The sequence below is a fragment of the Culex quinquefasciatus genome, chromosome 2 (genome assembly GCF_015732765.1).
Source record: "Culex quinquefasciatus strain JHB chromosome 2, VPISU_Cqui_1.0_pri_paternal, whole genome shotgun sequence".
Taxonomy (NCBI): Eukaryota; Metazoa; Arthropoda; class Insecta; order Diptera; family Culicidae; genus Culex; species Culex quinquefasciatus.
This window is the reverse complement of record NC_051862.1, coordinates 105,989,847-106,006,598: the sequence shown is the minus strand read 5'-3', so window position 1 is coordinate 106,006,598 and position 16,752 is coordinate 105,989,847. Positions and strand designations below refer to the sequence as shown.

Here is a 16,752-nt window from a genome sequence, read left to right as displayed (position 1 = left end):
AATGAGTCTAAGACCGACCTTCTAAGATTAGCGGTTCCTGAGCTATCGCCGTTTGGCAACCCTATTCCGACCTAAGCAAACTGACAACAGTGGACAAAGCACGGTTGTCAAATGAGAGCCCACGACCGGGGGGATGGCAACCCTATTCCGACCTAAGCAAACTGACAACAGTCGACATAGCACGGTTGTCAAATGATAGCCCACAACAAAAGCACTAACTGTCAAATGGTAGCCAATAACAAATCATATCTGGGTTTTTCATTTTCAAATTTCCCGCAATTCAAACGATAAATATCTGAGAAAACACGTGAATTGTGTTGCTGATGGTAAATTGAATTTACTAAATTCTATCATATCCTTGGAGATTCCATCCCAATATTGGCTGAAAATTCATATTGTACTATCAGTTCCTAACTGGACTCGGTCACTGGAAACGACCGGCGGCTCAGTGACCGAAGAAATAGGCGGCGGGCCAAATGCGGGCATAAAAATGTCAAAATCTCTTCCCCCCTCACTTCGTCTCACCATCCAGCTGCAGCTTTGTTGACAAACAAACGGAGCACGCGGTCGCATGATGGCGGCATCGAGCCAGAATTAGGGGTGATCATGTGATTAAAAATGAAAGTTTTTTCAAAAAAAATAATATTTTTCCGACCGAATAAAAAAATGGCGAGCATGTTCAAACAATTATTCCTGATGTTGGAGAAGTGATAAAAAAGCAAAATTTTAATCCATAATTTTTCTATAAATTGAATTTTTTCACTCCAACTGGGAACCCCTAGGTCTATCCACGCTCGTTTCCATGGAAACGAGCAATGATCGTGAGAAGATGCCACACTGAGCAAAACTCACACAGCTCAACGAAGTGTTCTACACATGATCTGGCCCTGCTGTACAGAGCACTCAAATATCAATCGCAAAACACTTGAAATTTCGGTGATTGGCCATGAAATAATGTCAATAGCCAAACACTTGAATTTTAAATGGTGTTGAAAAATAAAAGTACGTATAAGCGATTTACAGGTTCTCGCTTGCTAGTCGTGCACGCTACCACTGCGCCGGCCGGCCAGTTGAGGACGGGAGAGTTTTTTGTGCTATTCGTTCTTGCTTCGCTTCTAGCCTTCGATGAAAGTCGCGCAAAAATCAATCAGTGAAACACACTAAATTCATGTGGATAATCACGTTGACTTTGAATAGTGCCTGTTTTGGGTAGATCTTAAGATCATTTTCAAGTGTTTTGCTCATCACTTTGAATAGTTCATGACGGTGTGACAAATTCATGAGCAAAACACTTGAAAAGCTTGAGCCACCCGAATTAAAATAACATGTTAAAAAATACCAAAAAGTCAACCGCCCAAACACTTGCATTTGATTGTGGTTTGGATTTATGTTGAAACAAAAACCAATTAGATCTACGATGTGACTTTATTCAATCATTCAAGTGTTTGGGCACTTGAATAAAAAGTGTGGCATATTTTCAGTGCAGAAAGTCCAGCTACGAGCTAAATCCACAATATCGAAAAAAAGTGATTTTTCTGTTTACCTTTTTTTGCTTTTTTCTTTGGGTCGATCAAACAGTGCACCCGTACACTAAGAATCGGCATTACACATTTTTCAGTTTGGTTTTACACATTTGCATGATACTTTTGAGTTTAACCAGGATAACACACTTCGTGTTACCAAAGTAATATGTATAATACTGATTCTTATTGTTTGTTATCTGAACTTCCAAGATGGCGGCTTCTTCGCTACCACCTGGTATCAACAGCCCTGCCAAATTTGAGCAGGATCGGAGAGGGTAATTTTCAAATTTGCACTTTTTCGTGCACAGTTGAGATGGTATGACCCATATGCCGAAATGCTGATACAACTTATCTCAGTCCCGGGTATTAGGTGGTGATAGCCCTCGCGCTGCTTCCAGCGACCAATTTCAGAATGGCAGAGATCCTAGCGGTCCAATTCTGAGGTCGTTGGGCATTGTCCGGCCCCGCCTCAACATAGAAGCAAGCACCAGACGGATCCTTGATCTATCTTAAGACTCCCAATCCCTTCAGGCAAATCAGGGATCAGATCGTATATAATATGAGAAGAATACAACATATTTTATAACCTGTAGGTGGCCGACTGGTTAGAGTCCCAGATCATCAATCCAAAGGTGTGAGTTCGAATCCCACCTGATTCTGTTTCGTTTTTGTTCATATTCACCCAAGTAACCATCCAACACTAAAAAAAATCATAAATAAGCTGCAAAACAGCATACCCCAGCAAATCTGTCATAAAACAGCTAAGATGAAAGCAAAACAGCTCTAAAAAAAACTGCACGGACAACAGCTAAAATAGAGCTGATTTCCAGCAGTCACCAGCAACACTGTTATGATTTTTTTCAAAAAACTGGCAGCACGGTTATCGGTTCGAGTGAGAGTGAAAGAGAGCGAGCGAGAACAACAACAAAATGTCACAAAACTCTCGCTCACTCTACTTACTCGAAAAGAAAACACACCAAAATCAACATGGCGATAAAAACCGAGCTCTGTAAAATTGCAGTTGTAAGGATTTTTTTCTATTTTTGTAAGTATACAGCAGAATAAACTGTTTGCAATAATTGATTGATAAATTTATATCTTCCAGGACGCACAAAACCACCAATTTGTAGCACACGGAGAGACCGGCCGGGGCAAATCTAAGAAAATCTTGGTTAATTTAACTAAAAGTATGGGCTAATTTTTTACACAGCTTTTTTTCAACAATCGATTGTTGATTTTGTTAACCCGAAATTGCTGACCACCAGTAACTAAAGTTAACTAAAAAAATAGTTGGAATTGCCATTTTTGTTGGTTAAATGGCCGAAAAAATTCTAGCAGTTGACTGCTAGAATATTTTTTTCAGAAAATTACCTAAAAATTTCTTGTTTTCAGCTGAAATATTGTGGAATATTCTGTTAAAAACTGGCTGGGAAATATTTTTCAACTATTTTTCAACAATTTTTTTTCGTTTTTCGTATTTTTGCATGCAGCAAATTATTAGTGGTTTATAACAAAACATTTCTTAATTAGACATAATTTATGTAAGTGTTGATACATATTTTCTTTAATTATCTAACTGGGCCGAATTTCTAGCTATATTTTAACTAATGTCTTATTTTAATACAGAAAAATATTCGTACATGTAGTCAATAACAAGCAGTTGTTAGCAATATTTTTATTAAATTTGCAGTAAATTTTGCATGAATTTGTTAAGTTGCTGTTGAAAAGCATCAACACAAATCTTTTTTTAACTGTTGTTATAAAACATGTAAAGTATGATTAATGTTTTAAAAATTACGTTGCATTGAACTAAAAAATAATAATTAAGCATATTACAAATTTTGTTTAACATATTTAAAAAAGATGTTTAATTTCTCGTGAATTTCTTAAAAATAGAAAAAAAATATTATGTTGTATAAAATTAAGTGTTGTATTCACTTACCATCACTGTGAAATCATCAGATAAGTCATCATCATCTACAATGGTCTCAGGTTTATTTATTTTTCTTGTGGTTGGACACAGAATTTCCACTAAAGTTAACCTTTTGCTGCAAATAGACATGTGAAATGTTTTAGTAATTTAATACAAAATTCTTAATTAAAACTTAAACTGAAAAAAGGAACGTAAATAAATCTAATTATATTGAGGAAAGAAGAAATATTAATAATGCTACTTACCAAGCTTGCATTAATTCAACAATTACTTTTGGCAACAAACTTTCATTGCATTTGATTCAATTTATTCAACGTACTCCGATTCCTGAAAAAAATATTTAGAATTTTACTTACCAGTTTATTGAGCAGTCGTATTGCAACGAAACTTTCAAGATAATAATTATATTCTTTTATATATTTTTATTTTTTGATATTTTACTTCATCTCTATTTTTTATGTTGTCATGTGTACGCATTTCTTATATTTTATAATTGATGATTCTGAAAAAAAGAATGGATCATTAAGATTTTATCCGTCGTAAGCACGAAGCTTTTTAATGATTCTGTTTTCTAATAAGAATCACATTAGATAAATTATTGTGCAAAAATAAACCCATACTTACTTGGATTAACCAACATTTTGTTAAATTTGCCCGGGCTGCTCTATCCGTGAAGAGTTGGCCCGCATCTCCCTTCTACTGCCCTCTCTTTCTTTCAAACAATCTTATAACGTGTTCAACTCACTCGCATCAGATTTCCTCATTGCGAAGGTCGTCCTCTTGCTCCCCGAGCAGGGGTAAATAACACGGGAATACCAAATTTTGGTATTACTTGGGCAAATAACAGCGACCAAAATGTGCCCTTGGTTGCCCAGTAATAGATGGTAAAATACCATGAAATCATACCAAAGTCTTGTATGTAGAAGGGCACAACAATACCAAACCATGTTATTCCAAGGGTAAAATAATATCTCAAAATAAAACCATTTCAATACCAAGTTGAGGTCTTCTGGATTTTACAACATTGCTTGTATACCAAAACTTGGTATTGCCATGGTTTTAATTTTAGGTATTCCCGCGCCCTTGGAAAATCATATTTTGGTAATCCTGTGGTCTTCTACATACATGATTTTGGTATGATTTCATGGTATTTTATCATCTATTACTGGGCAACCAAGAGCAAATTTTGGTCGCTGATATTTGCACAAGTAGGTAATACCAAAATTTGGTATTTTCATACCATTTTTAGTGCAGCAGTTGCAGTTAGTGAAAAAACGGAAATGATCCATATGCAACAGCCAAATCTACTCACCTGATGATTCCATGTTGTTCTTAGTGATATTCTTCACCACACCGAATGCATTTGTCATTGATGAACGGCCTGTGCTTGAAGTTCATGAAGCTTCTGAAAAATAACAAGATTGAAAAATAAGTGTTATTAAAATAAAACTGGATTGAAATTCACCAAAATTCAATAATCTTTCGATTGACTCGTTTTTCAAAGTATTTGGTTAGAAATTTCAACAATTTAAAAAAAAATCGTAATGGGTATATAAAAAAAAATGTTAAAACCAGCTTTAACATTTTTTCTTCAAAAAACAAAAATTTATTATCTTGTCCAAATTGGTAAAAAAAATCCCATAGTTTCAGAGAAAATTGATGATTGATTGATGAAACCTTTCAATACCAAAATAATACCAAAACATGCCATCCTGACTTACACTCAAAAAAATCCACACGTAGATGCTACGTGAAAAATCACGTAACCCCAATTTTCCCCTCCATTGGTCTGTTTTACGTGACACACGTAAAAATAATGTGAATGTGTACCGGAAAAAAAAAAATACTTCACGTTGATGCTACGTGAAAAACCCTATAGTATTTTTCCACTAGGTTTATTCATGTAGCTTTGATGTGTTTTGAAATGTAACTCCAACGAACCCACTCGAGTGCGCCAAATTTCTACGTGATTATTTTAGTATGAAAATTGACGGCGTACGGTGAAGACCTCCTGCCGGACTGTTCCAGTAAATTTTCTTTAAAAATGTAAAAGTTGGTAAGTAATATTATGTTTAATTTGGTTCTTTTTTGAATAATTGATGTTATTTCAGAAACCGGTAGAACAATTTCATTTCCCTGTAGCCTCTGGAATTCGGTCCGGTGCCAACATTATCGACCTGAAGGACTCCTAAAAGGCAACCCCGGTTTCTTCAGAAGGAATGGCCATCAAGGTCTGTGCTACCGTGGTGACACCACCGGAACTGCCACGGACGTGGTATCGCCGAGTGTGTCGTCTTAAATCTGATAATCTACACCGGGTGCTTTGCGGTCACCTTCATGCCGGCCATGACAAGTTTGATGCCCTCGCGTGTGACGCTAAAGAGCAGGAGCAGCAGTTAAACGTAGTCCACAAGGCCAAGGACTCCACCAATCGTAGATCAACGGTGAGAAGGCCAAGGTCAAGCCCATCGTCGTGGTATTTCTTGTTTGGAAGCATAATATAAGAAGTGATCTGTGTTGCATCGGTGAGATTGTTCAGAAATAAATGATGTTTTGATAAATATAATAAGTTTGAATAACATAATTTAAAACAGAAGTGTACTTTCTTTTTATTTATATTCGAAAAAAGAATGAAATAACCTCGGAAATAACCTTCTAAAACTAAAACAAATCATATAACGTTTACTACAACAAACATGTACAAATCATAGGTTGATTCATTTAGCTTTTACGTGTGAAACACGTAGAAACAACGTGAAATGATCTGGCCAAACAAATTTCATTTCTACTAGCGTCACCTCGTAGAAGTTACGTGAAAACTCTAGTGGAAAAATACCACATAGCTTTTCACGTAACTTCAATGTGAATATTTTTTTGAGTGTAGAAAATTTTCCACACATTCAAGTCATTTCTGTAGGGGGTAGGGGAACTATACCCTTTCTCAGCCTATTTCTATTATCGGCCTATCAGCACTTTGATCATGAATTACAGCTTTCATAAAGTGTTTTTGATTGTTCCAAATTAATAAATAGCTCAAATGAAAGTGAGCAAGCAACTCTCCATTATTGATACATCTGAAAATGTTGATTTAATAGTGGAAAACGGCAAAAGTGATGAGAACCGGTCGAACGGCTTAGAGTGATTAATATGGGTATATTTCCCCTATATCAAAAATGTTTGAAATCAAGTTTGAAATTTCCGGTTTTCAATGAAAGCATTCGCTTTGAGACATCATTTTAGCGCAAAATGAATTATTTTGTCAAAATTGGTCAAAATATTCCCATAGTTTCAGAGGAATTTGATGAAACACTTCAATACCAAAATAATACCAAAATGTGCCATCCTGACTTAGAAATTTTTTCCACAATTTCAAGTCATTTCTGTAAGGGGTATATCAAAAATGTTTAAAATCAAGTTTGAAATTTCCGGTTTTCAATGAAAGCATTCGCTTTGAGACATCATTTTTGCGCAAAATTAATTATTTTGTCAAAATTGGTCAAAATATTCCCATAGTTTCAGAGGAATTTGATAAAATACAGTAATACCAAAAGAATACCAAAATGTGGTGTTCGACCATTGACAAATTCTGCAATTTTGCAATATCAAAACAATACCTTAAATTGGTATGATACCACATTTTACTCTTGCATAATCCTCAAGACAAATTTTAAAGGGTCCAGGAATACCAAAATTTGGTATTGATAAGCATAAGCATAAGCATAAGCATAGGTGCCCACCCGCAGTTGCTACTCCGTTATTGACCAGGACCTCCAGAAGTTACATCCACGAGCCGTGGAAGATGAGTGGGTGCTATCTTTCCTCGCTTCGCAACTTCTCAAAGGCCCCTATCATGCTGATCAATACCGGCGCCGGCCACGACCAGTGGTAGAGTCACGGGGAAGTGGATGGGAATGTTAGTCCGATACTTGAGTGATAGAGACCGCCCAATCGACTGCTTCTCCGACAAAGTATCACATGAGTTTTGAGGGGGTTAGTAGATGGGTATGAGGTCAGGATTCACGAGTGGCAGTGATGTGACCATGAGCATTTTGTTTATCGGTTGAAAATTTTAAATCTTAGGCAGCCGGCTGCGAAAAGATAAATAATTGATTATTTAAAAAGTTTGTTTTAATCGAACGCGTGCCAACCGAGCAGTAGCGCTATGGGCTGGACTTTTCAGTATATTTTTACTGTTTGTACAATTTAGATAACGCGAGCAAATTTCAAAAATAGTAAAAAAGACGCTTTACTCTTTATAAAATCAATAGTTTGATGAGTTAATACTAAAACTGCCAGCTGGAATAAATTATTACTATCAACGAATATAAACGAAAAGAAAACGGGTCACCACGTAACCGATTGCAATGAAATTAAAACAATAACTTAAACGAACTAAACCGGCGGCGTGCCTTCCAATCAACGATGATAAAGAAAGGACTAATGAAAAATAAAATATCAAATATCAGAGTAACCGCGAGGTCCTGCTGCTCACAATCGAATCAAAAAATTCAAAAGCGCGCGCTAATGGTCTATCCTAAATGTCAGCGTGTCTTTCGAAAAATGACTCTTTAGAAATGAGTGTTTCACCGTGAAAATTTAACACATTACAATTAACGAAACGACAGCAAAATGATCAAGAATTATTAAATAATGTCCCTATAACGATTATTTTCAATGAGATATGATTTGGATTTAACGACCGATTCTTTAGATTTTACGCGGATTTCAATATTTATTGTGCTGAACAAATAAACTCATTCACACTCTCATACACACACACACACACACACACACACACACACACACACACACACACACACACACACACACAAGCTTGAGATGTCATCAAGGTACGAGCTCACCGGGGTCTTGAAGACTGGGGACTGCTCGCCGTTCTACATCCGCCGCCGCAGCATCGAAATCGGGTGCAACCCGACCACACCGCCCGACGAATGCAGCGCCGCACAAATCCGTTTGTCGTCGGCCTCACTGCTCCGTGTATTTAACATCCGACCTACTGACAGCTGCTCCTCTCACTTGTTGCCTCAAAGTCCCAATCTATTTCACAATATTTTTTCTGCAGGGCACGCACAAATCCACTGCACAAGTTTTAACGCTCACAACTCCCATCCTCTATCCCCTACCCACCACGCACAAACCCAAGCTCGCCATAACACGAGCTCACCCAATGTTTGTAAAAAGTCCATGGCGTCCTCGGAAACATCTCTCAAATTAATTTAAATAAAATCTGCAGGTTATATCAAAAGTCTGCATGTGTCGATTTGGCCCTTATCAAAAACTACACTTCAAAGTTCAAATGACGTCTGTCAGAAACACTCGCGAAAAATGAAGCAGCAGCAGAATCCATCTGCACTTCACACAAATGCACTAAATGCACACAGAAGCAACCAGCTTGTGCTGTCACCGCGGTCACCGCTCTTCCTCCCATCATGCACCACCCCTCCATCTGCTCACGACTCAGTGGCCTGAACACTTGTTCTTGGAGAGTAAGCGACGGCCCTCGCGCTTGTGGTCATAAGACATAAAAGTGTAGGTATGTGCTCAACATGGAGCGAACTCACCGCGCACTCCTACAGCTATCAGCACTAACACACCGACAGCCTACACGCGCTGCCAGTAACTGATGACGATAATGATGATGACGGTGCACACCGCAGCAGCAGCATCAAAGGCAGGCGTCACCTTCACACACCTCGTGTGCTCGCGACCAAAAGCACAAGAGAGCAAAAGCTCTTTCCGCTCACTTTTCACTTTGAAACCGTGAGCGTCAACTCAGCCACACACTATTACAACCGCAACCAAGCGCACTACGACCAATGTCATCGCTGAACCACACAGTCAAACTAAGCCACTTTTTCCTGTTAACACTAATACCACTACCGAAACGAATCAAACCACGCCACCAAAATGGTCAACCAGACCAATTTCGAATACAATTTTCGCGAAATTATAAGGAAATTTATCAGCACTCGATCGCAACACAAATCTCCAGACGATCCTGATTCAAATGAGGCACAATTTATCAAGAATTATCCCGAAAAACCACTTCAAAAACGCTTTCCACTAGCACGCTTTGGAGAACGAACCGCTTTCGATGACGGCACACACGAGCGAATACCAAAATTTGGTATTGATACCAGAGAAAGGTATTATTGCGCATTTCCCTTGTTATTTACCCATGCTCGGGTCTTCATAGTTTATAACCTGCAAAGAAATCATCAACAAACCTACTCACCAATTGGGTCCTAAAATGAAGCTTAGATTGCTGATATTATTGTTTACAGCGATAAAGCTTATTTTTCTGAGTACAATGACCCTTTGTACGACCACAAAGAGTTTAAAATGGATTTTTAAATCAATTTTGAAAAATTAACCTCGCGGTCCTTCTTGACAGAAAAGCTCCTACTTGACAGCTTGTTCCAAGAAGACCATAGTTGATCCATCGAAAAAATGTTGTCTAGTCAAAAAAAATTTTGCGTTAAAATGAAAAAAGTGATCAGAAATAGTTTTTAATCATGTTTTTTACCGTTGTACATAAAAATTGACATAGGGCTTTAGTACCCAATTCCACCTTTCCAGTTGCAACACTTTGATTTGTCACTTCAACATTAGCCAAATAGTGTAATTTTCACCTTTCACATCCTCTCACTTCAAAATTAACAACACAAACTCAACAAATCGACCGCTCTCGTTCGAATCCTGACTTTAAATGACAGACATAAACTGTTGGACCCCTAGGAACAACCCTGGATGCGACCCTGGATGAGCAACATTTTGGCGACGAGGATCGTGAAATTACTCCGCAATTTCACCCGCGAACCGAACGCGCAGCACGATGGACAATACCCTGAAGTGTGACGCTGCCGGTTTGGACGATGCTGCCCGTGTTCGTCTCCTGCTTCGTAAGCTCAGCGACACCACCCACGCAGAGTACATGAACCACATTCTGCCGAAGATGACGAGGGACTACAAGTTCAGCGAAACTGTGGACAACCTGACGAAGCTGTTCGGCGCTCACGTCTCTCTCTTCTCCAAGCGGTACCACTGCCTCACGCTGAACAAGAGGGCCTCGGTCGACTTCCAGTCATACGCCGGGCAGGTGAACCGCTGCTGCGAGGATTTCGGTGTGGCCCAGTGCAGCGTCGACGCATTCAAGTGCCTCATATTCGTGTGTGGCCTACACAACAAGCAGGACGCTGAGATTCGCACATCTCTGCTGGCGAAGCTGGAAGGAAACGCGAACATGACCCTGGACAACCTCACTGCAGAATGTCACCGCATCATCAATCTCCGCTAAGATGCGTCTATTGTGGAGGTCTCAAGTGACAAGTCATCGGTGAATGCGATCACTCACGGCCGTTCTGACAGCACACGTCACTCATCAGCTGATCAGAAGCCCACTGCAACACGATCGCGCTCCCCTCATAACTCCAACAACAACAACCCACACATTAGCAGCAACAGTCGTGGTGGCAGCAGCAAAAACAATAACAAACCACGAACACCGTGCTGGAAGTGTGGCGAGCTGCACTACGTGGAGTTTTGCCAGTACCTGAACCATCGCTGCCGGGATTGCAACCGTGTCGGCCACAAGGACGGGTACTGCCAGTGTGTGCGGTCGAATCCAGGTAAAAAGCGTCGCGAGAAGTCCAGCCAGCCAGTGCACACCAGGGGGATCTACGTGAGACAGCTAGCTGTTCACCGCAACCGAAAGTTTGTGAGTTTGTGAGCTAACAGTCGAGCACGTTCATTCGAGTTCGGGAAATCTGTTAGCTTTTTGTCTTTAGCATTTTCAACAAACATGTTATTAAATTAATACTGAATTTTGGTTAATTTAACTTAATATTGGCAGTAACAAGTACGTTTTTGTTAAAATTTACGAAAGTAAAATCAACAATTTTAATTGTTAAAATTTCTGAGCACGGTCTCTCCGTGTATGAACTTATTTATGATCATATTTAAATGTTTTCACAAAGTTGTTGTTTTTCTCCACCATTTCCAACTGATTGAATATCGCAAAATTGAAACCACATTTAACGCAGATGGGAGCGGCCGTGGCTGACTGGTTACGGTGTTCGCTTTGTAAGCGAATGGTCCTGGGTTGGATTCCCATCTGCTCCCAACGAGAAAGTATAGGAAATATTAATCTTGAAACTCTGAACATGAACGAAAAATCAATGTCGCTCGATTCGGGGTTCGATCCCCCATCCTTTGGATTGGTAAGCAAAAATGCTAACCACTAGGCCATCACGGCTTGGTGAGCTACGACTGGAATTAGGAATACTGTTACTATCAACTATATACGCGCTGGGTCCTTGTCCATTTGACAAGGGTTCGGAAGTTCTAAATAACGTTTGAATCCGATTGGTCCAAACGTTCTTCAGGGCGGGGCTTGTCGATAAAGCTGAAGTACCTCGCGCTCGGCTAGCCAGCGTAGAAATGGGTCACCGAAGCTCGGCAGAGCTAACACCTTCAAATGCCTATGCGAGTTATTTGCATGTATAGAATGAAGATCTAAAAATACATGGAAACAACTCAATTTGTAAGAAGTGGCCGCGTGGTCCCGTTTGGTTGGTTGCACACACACACACACACACACACACACACACACACACACACACACACACACACACACACACACACACACACACACACACACACACACACACACACACACACACACACACACACACACACACACACACACACACACACACACACACACACATTGAAACCACATTTAACGCAAATCACGGCCATCAATAATCTGAAACAAATCCAGATTTGATTCACAAATTACAAAAGATAAACAAAATTAAAATAACTCACAAAACAACGATTTTTTCAAACAATCTCTTTGGTCGGTTTAGAATTGTCAAACTGAATAGCTCAAAGCTAACTCGAACCCGGTACACACACGAAGCTTGACATAAACAAATCTGATAACTTCCAATTTATAAGTATAAAAAATCATTAAAAGCCTAATAAAATTTAAAAAAAAAACTTTGAAAAAATATATTTTGATTTAAACATCTACCATTACATGAGCGTTGAAAGCCTTGCCGCTGGTGCAATTTTGACAGTTTGAGCTGGTGTGAAAACGGCGACAGAGCTCGCACCACACAGATTCTAAACAACTTGTTGAAGGAATTTTGTCAAAATATTGAAAGCGACGCAAAATTTATATCTTTGAACGAAAAATCATGACAATGATGGAAGTCTTCACGTTAAAGCTAAGAGTAATTACAGAGGATCTTGTGCTGGGTCCATCTTCTTGTATGTGTGAGGTTCTACTGGCACCGCTTGCTGGGGGCTTTTTTTGCCTTGGATGGCCCACTAGGGTGTAATATCAAAATCGATTTTCCAGCTGCTGTGCTAGCCAAATTTGGACAACATTATTTTTTCCATACAACCATATCACACCCTAATGGCCCACCTCTTACCCATACACAGTTTTTGTAGCATGGAAGGATTACGAGCAGATATCTTTCGATAATTCTATCGTCTATTATTGAGAGTGTCCTTTGATCTAACTCTACTTCCGTGTATGCCCATCCGTTCCTCTCTTACTTCATCTCAAGGCGCTCTTTCAAAATTCTATGTAGAGTCCTTTTGTCTATCACTCAGATCGCAGCTTCCATTTAGGGTATTGAGATCATTTGCTATCCTACACACATATGATCACATAGGGTTAGAACCGCGCCCAGATTCGCGTTACTTTTGATCAAGCTTACATCATATGAGGCCCAAAGTGATCCCATGCGACATGTACCGAAATGAAGATGGCCGGCCGTCATAACATGCTCTTCCTCACAGTAACGTCGTGGTTCACTTTTACTCCATCGGTCGTTGACGCACGAAATTCTTACATGAGTTTTTGAACTCGTTGATGTTCCTTCTGTTCTTTGCTGCTTCCGGTAGCTGGTTGTACATGCTGTATCCTTTGTAGAACAGTGAATTCTGCGTACACGCCTTCCTGCACATCTGCAATCTGAGATTGTCAGCTCCACTGGTGTCGTGCTGATGGATATCCAGGGTTGTTACGGGAGAGTCGAAAAAAAATCCGCGCCAAATCCGCGCCGACCTAAAATCCGAAACCGCGCGAAATCCGTGCCATATAAAAAAATATCACCACCAACGTTTAAGAAATTTTACTTTTTAAAGAAGAAAAACTAATTCAGAAAGTATTTGATAAAAAAAAACTCGTTTTATGTTTAAAGGCTCCAAAAGAATGAAAGCAATAAATCCATTTTAAAAAAAATACCTCAGAGACGGTCAAGGGTCATGAAAAAAAATCTTCAAAATAGAAAATACAAAATTTAAAAACCTAAAAATTTAACATAAACGATATTAGCTCAAAAATAAATCAAAATCTAAAATTTTTATATGATAACATTTAAAATTTCGTAAGTCTAAAAATTCAAAATCTTAGAATTTTTATACAGTTTTTAATCCAAAATCCTCGCTAAAATTTCACTTCGAAAGAAATTTTATTTAAATTTCATTTTTAGAATTAAGAATTTAAAAATATATTTAAGAAGAATTTAAGAATCTGAGAATTTAAGAATCTGAGAATTTAAGAATTTAAGAATTTAAGAATTTAAGAATTTAAGAATTTAAGAATTTAAGAATTTAAGAATTTAAGAATTTAAGAATTTAAGAATTTAAGAATTTAAGAATTTAAGAATTTAAGAATTCTAAGAATCAAGAATTCCAAGAATCCCAAGAATCCCAAGAACCCAAGAATCCCAAGAACCCAAGAACTCCAATAACTCAAGAACCTAAGAACTCCAAGAACTCCAAGAACCTAAGAATCAAGAACCTTTAAGAACCCAAGAATCCCAAGAACTCAAGAACCCAAGAATCCCAAGAATCCAAGAACTCCAAGAATCCCAAGAACCTAAGAATTTAAGAATTTAAGAATCTCAAGAACTTCAAGAATTTAAGAATTTAAGAATTTAAGAATTTAAGAATTTAAGAATTTTAAGAATCAAGAATTTAAGAATTCTAAGAATTTAAGAATTTAAGAATTTAAGAATTCTAAGAATTTAAGAATTTAAGAATTTAAGAATTTAAGAATTTAAGAATCTCAAGAATTTAAGAATCTCAAGAATTTAAGAATTTAAGAATTTGAATTTAAGAATTTAAGAATTTAAGAATTTAAGAATTTAAGAATTTAAGAATTTAAGAATTTAAGAATTTAAGAATTTAAGAATTTAAGAATTTAAGAATTTAAGAATTTAAGAATTTAAGAATTTAAGAATTTAAGAATTTAAGAATTTACATTTAAGAATTTAAGAATTTAAGAATTTAAGAATTTAAGAATTTAAGAATTTAAGAATAAGAATTTAAGAATTTAAGAATTTAAGAATTTAAGAATTTAGAATTTAAGAATTTAAGAATTTAAGAATTTAAGAATTTAAGAATTTAAGAATTTAAGAATTTAAGAATTTAATTTAAGAATTTAAGAATTTAAGAATTTAAGAATTTAAGAATTTAAGAATTTAAGAATTTAAGAATTTAAGAATTTAAGAATTTAAGAATTTAAGAATTTAAGAATTTAAGAATTTAAGAATTTAAGAATTTAAGAATTTAAGAATTTAAGAATTTAAGAATTTAAGAATTTAAGAATTTAAGAATTTAAGAATTTAAGAATTTAAGAATTTAAGAATTTAAGAATTTAAGAATCTCTAAGAATTTAAGAATTTAAGAATTTAAGAATTTAAGAATTTAAGAATTTAAGAATTTAAGAATTTAAGAATTTAAGAATTTAAGAATTTAAGAATTTAAGAATTTAAGAATTTAAGAATTTAAGAATTTAAGAATTTAAGAATTTAAGAATTTAAGAATTTAAGAATTTAAGAATTTAAGAATTTAAGAATTTAAGAATTTTAGAATTTAAGAATTTAAGAATTTAAGAATTTAAGAATTTAAGAATTTAAGAATTTAAGAATTTAAGAATTTAAGAATTTAAGAATTTAAGAATTTAAGAATTTAAGAATTTTAGAATTTAAGAATTTAAGAATTTAAGAATTTAAGAATTTAAGAATTCAAGAATTTAAGAATTTAAGAATCCTTAAGAACTTAAGAACTTAAGAATTTGAATCTCTAAGAATCCTAAGAACTTCTAAGAATTTAAGAATTTAAGAACTTAAGAATCTAAGAATCAAGAATTTAAGAATTTAAGAATTTAAGAATTTAAGAATTTGGCAAACTCTAAGAATTTTAAGAATCTAAGAATTTAAGAATTTAAGAACCTAAGAATCCCAAGAATCCCAAGAATTTAAGAATCTCAAGAATTTAAGAACTTAAGAATTCAAGAATCCCAAGAATCCTAAGAACCCAAGAACTCAAGAATCCCAAGAACTCCAAGAACTCCAAGAATCCCAAGAACCCAAGAACTCAAGAACTCCAAGAATCCCAAGAACTCAAGAATCCCAAGAACTCAAGAATCCAAGAACTCAAGAACTCAAGAACCCAAGAATCCCAAGAACTCCAAGAATCCAAGAACTCCAAGAACTTCCAAGAACTCTAAGAACCCAACCCAAGAATTTAAGAATTTAAGAATTTAAGAATTTAAGAATTTAAGAATTTAAGAATTTAAGAATTTAAGAATTTAAGAATTTAAGAATTTAAGAATTTAAGAATTTAAGAATTTAAGAATTTAAGAATTTAAGAATTTAAGAATTTAAGAATTTAAGAATTTAAGAATTTAAGAATTTAAGAATTTAAGAATTTAAGAATTTAAGAATTTAAGAATTTAAGAATCCCAAGAACTCCAAGAACCAAGAATCCCAAGAATCCCAAGAACCCAAGAATCCCAAGAATCCCAAGAACCCAAGAATCAAGAACCTAAGAATCCCAAGAACTCAAGAACCCAAGAACTCCAAGAACCTAAGAATCCCAAGAACCCAAGAACCTAAGAACCCAAGAATCCCAAGAATCCCAAGAACTCCAAGAATCCCAAGAATCCCAAGAACTCAAGAATCCCAAGAATCCCAAGAACTCAAGAACCCAAGAATCCCAAGAACTAAGAACTCAAGAACTCCAAGAACTCAAGAACTCAAGAATTCCAAGAATCCAAGAATCGAACCCAAGAACCCAAGAATCCCAAGAACCCAAGAACTCCAAGAACCCAAGAATTCCAAGAACCCAAGAATTCCAAGAACCCAAGAACTCAAGAACCCAAGAACTCAAGAACTCAAGAACTCAAGAACCCAAGAATCCCAAGAACTCAAGAACTCAAGAATCCCAAGAATTTAAGAATCTAAGAAT

At 36.5% G+C, this 16,752-nt stretch overlaps 1 long non-coding RNA gene across 1 annotated transcript; it reads left to right on the top strand.

Moving 5' to 3' along the window:
* Positions 1-5,166: 5,166 nt before the first annotated feature.
* Positions 5,167-6,052, top strand: LOC119766583. Its single transcript, XR_005276994.1, has 2 exons — positions 5,167-5,512; positions 5,568-6,052. It is a non-coding gene; the product is annotated as an uncharacterized LOC119766583 (long non-coding RNA).
* Positions 6,053-16,752: the final 10,700 nt, after the last annotated feature.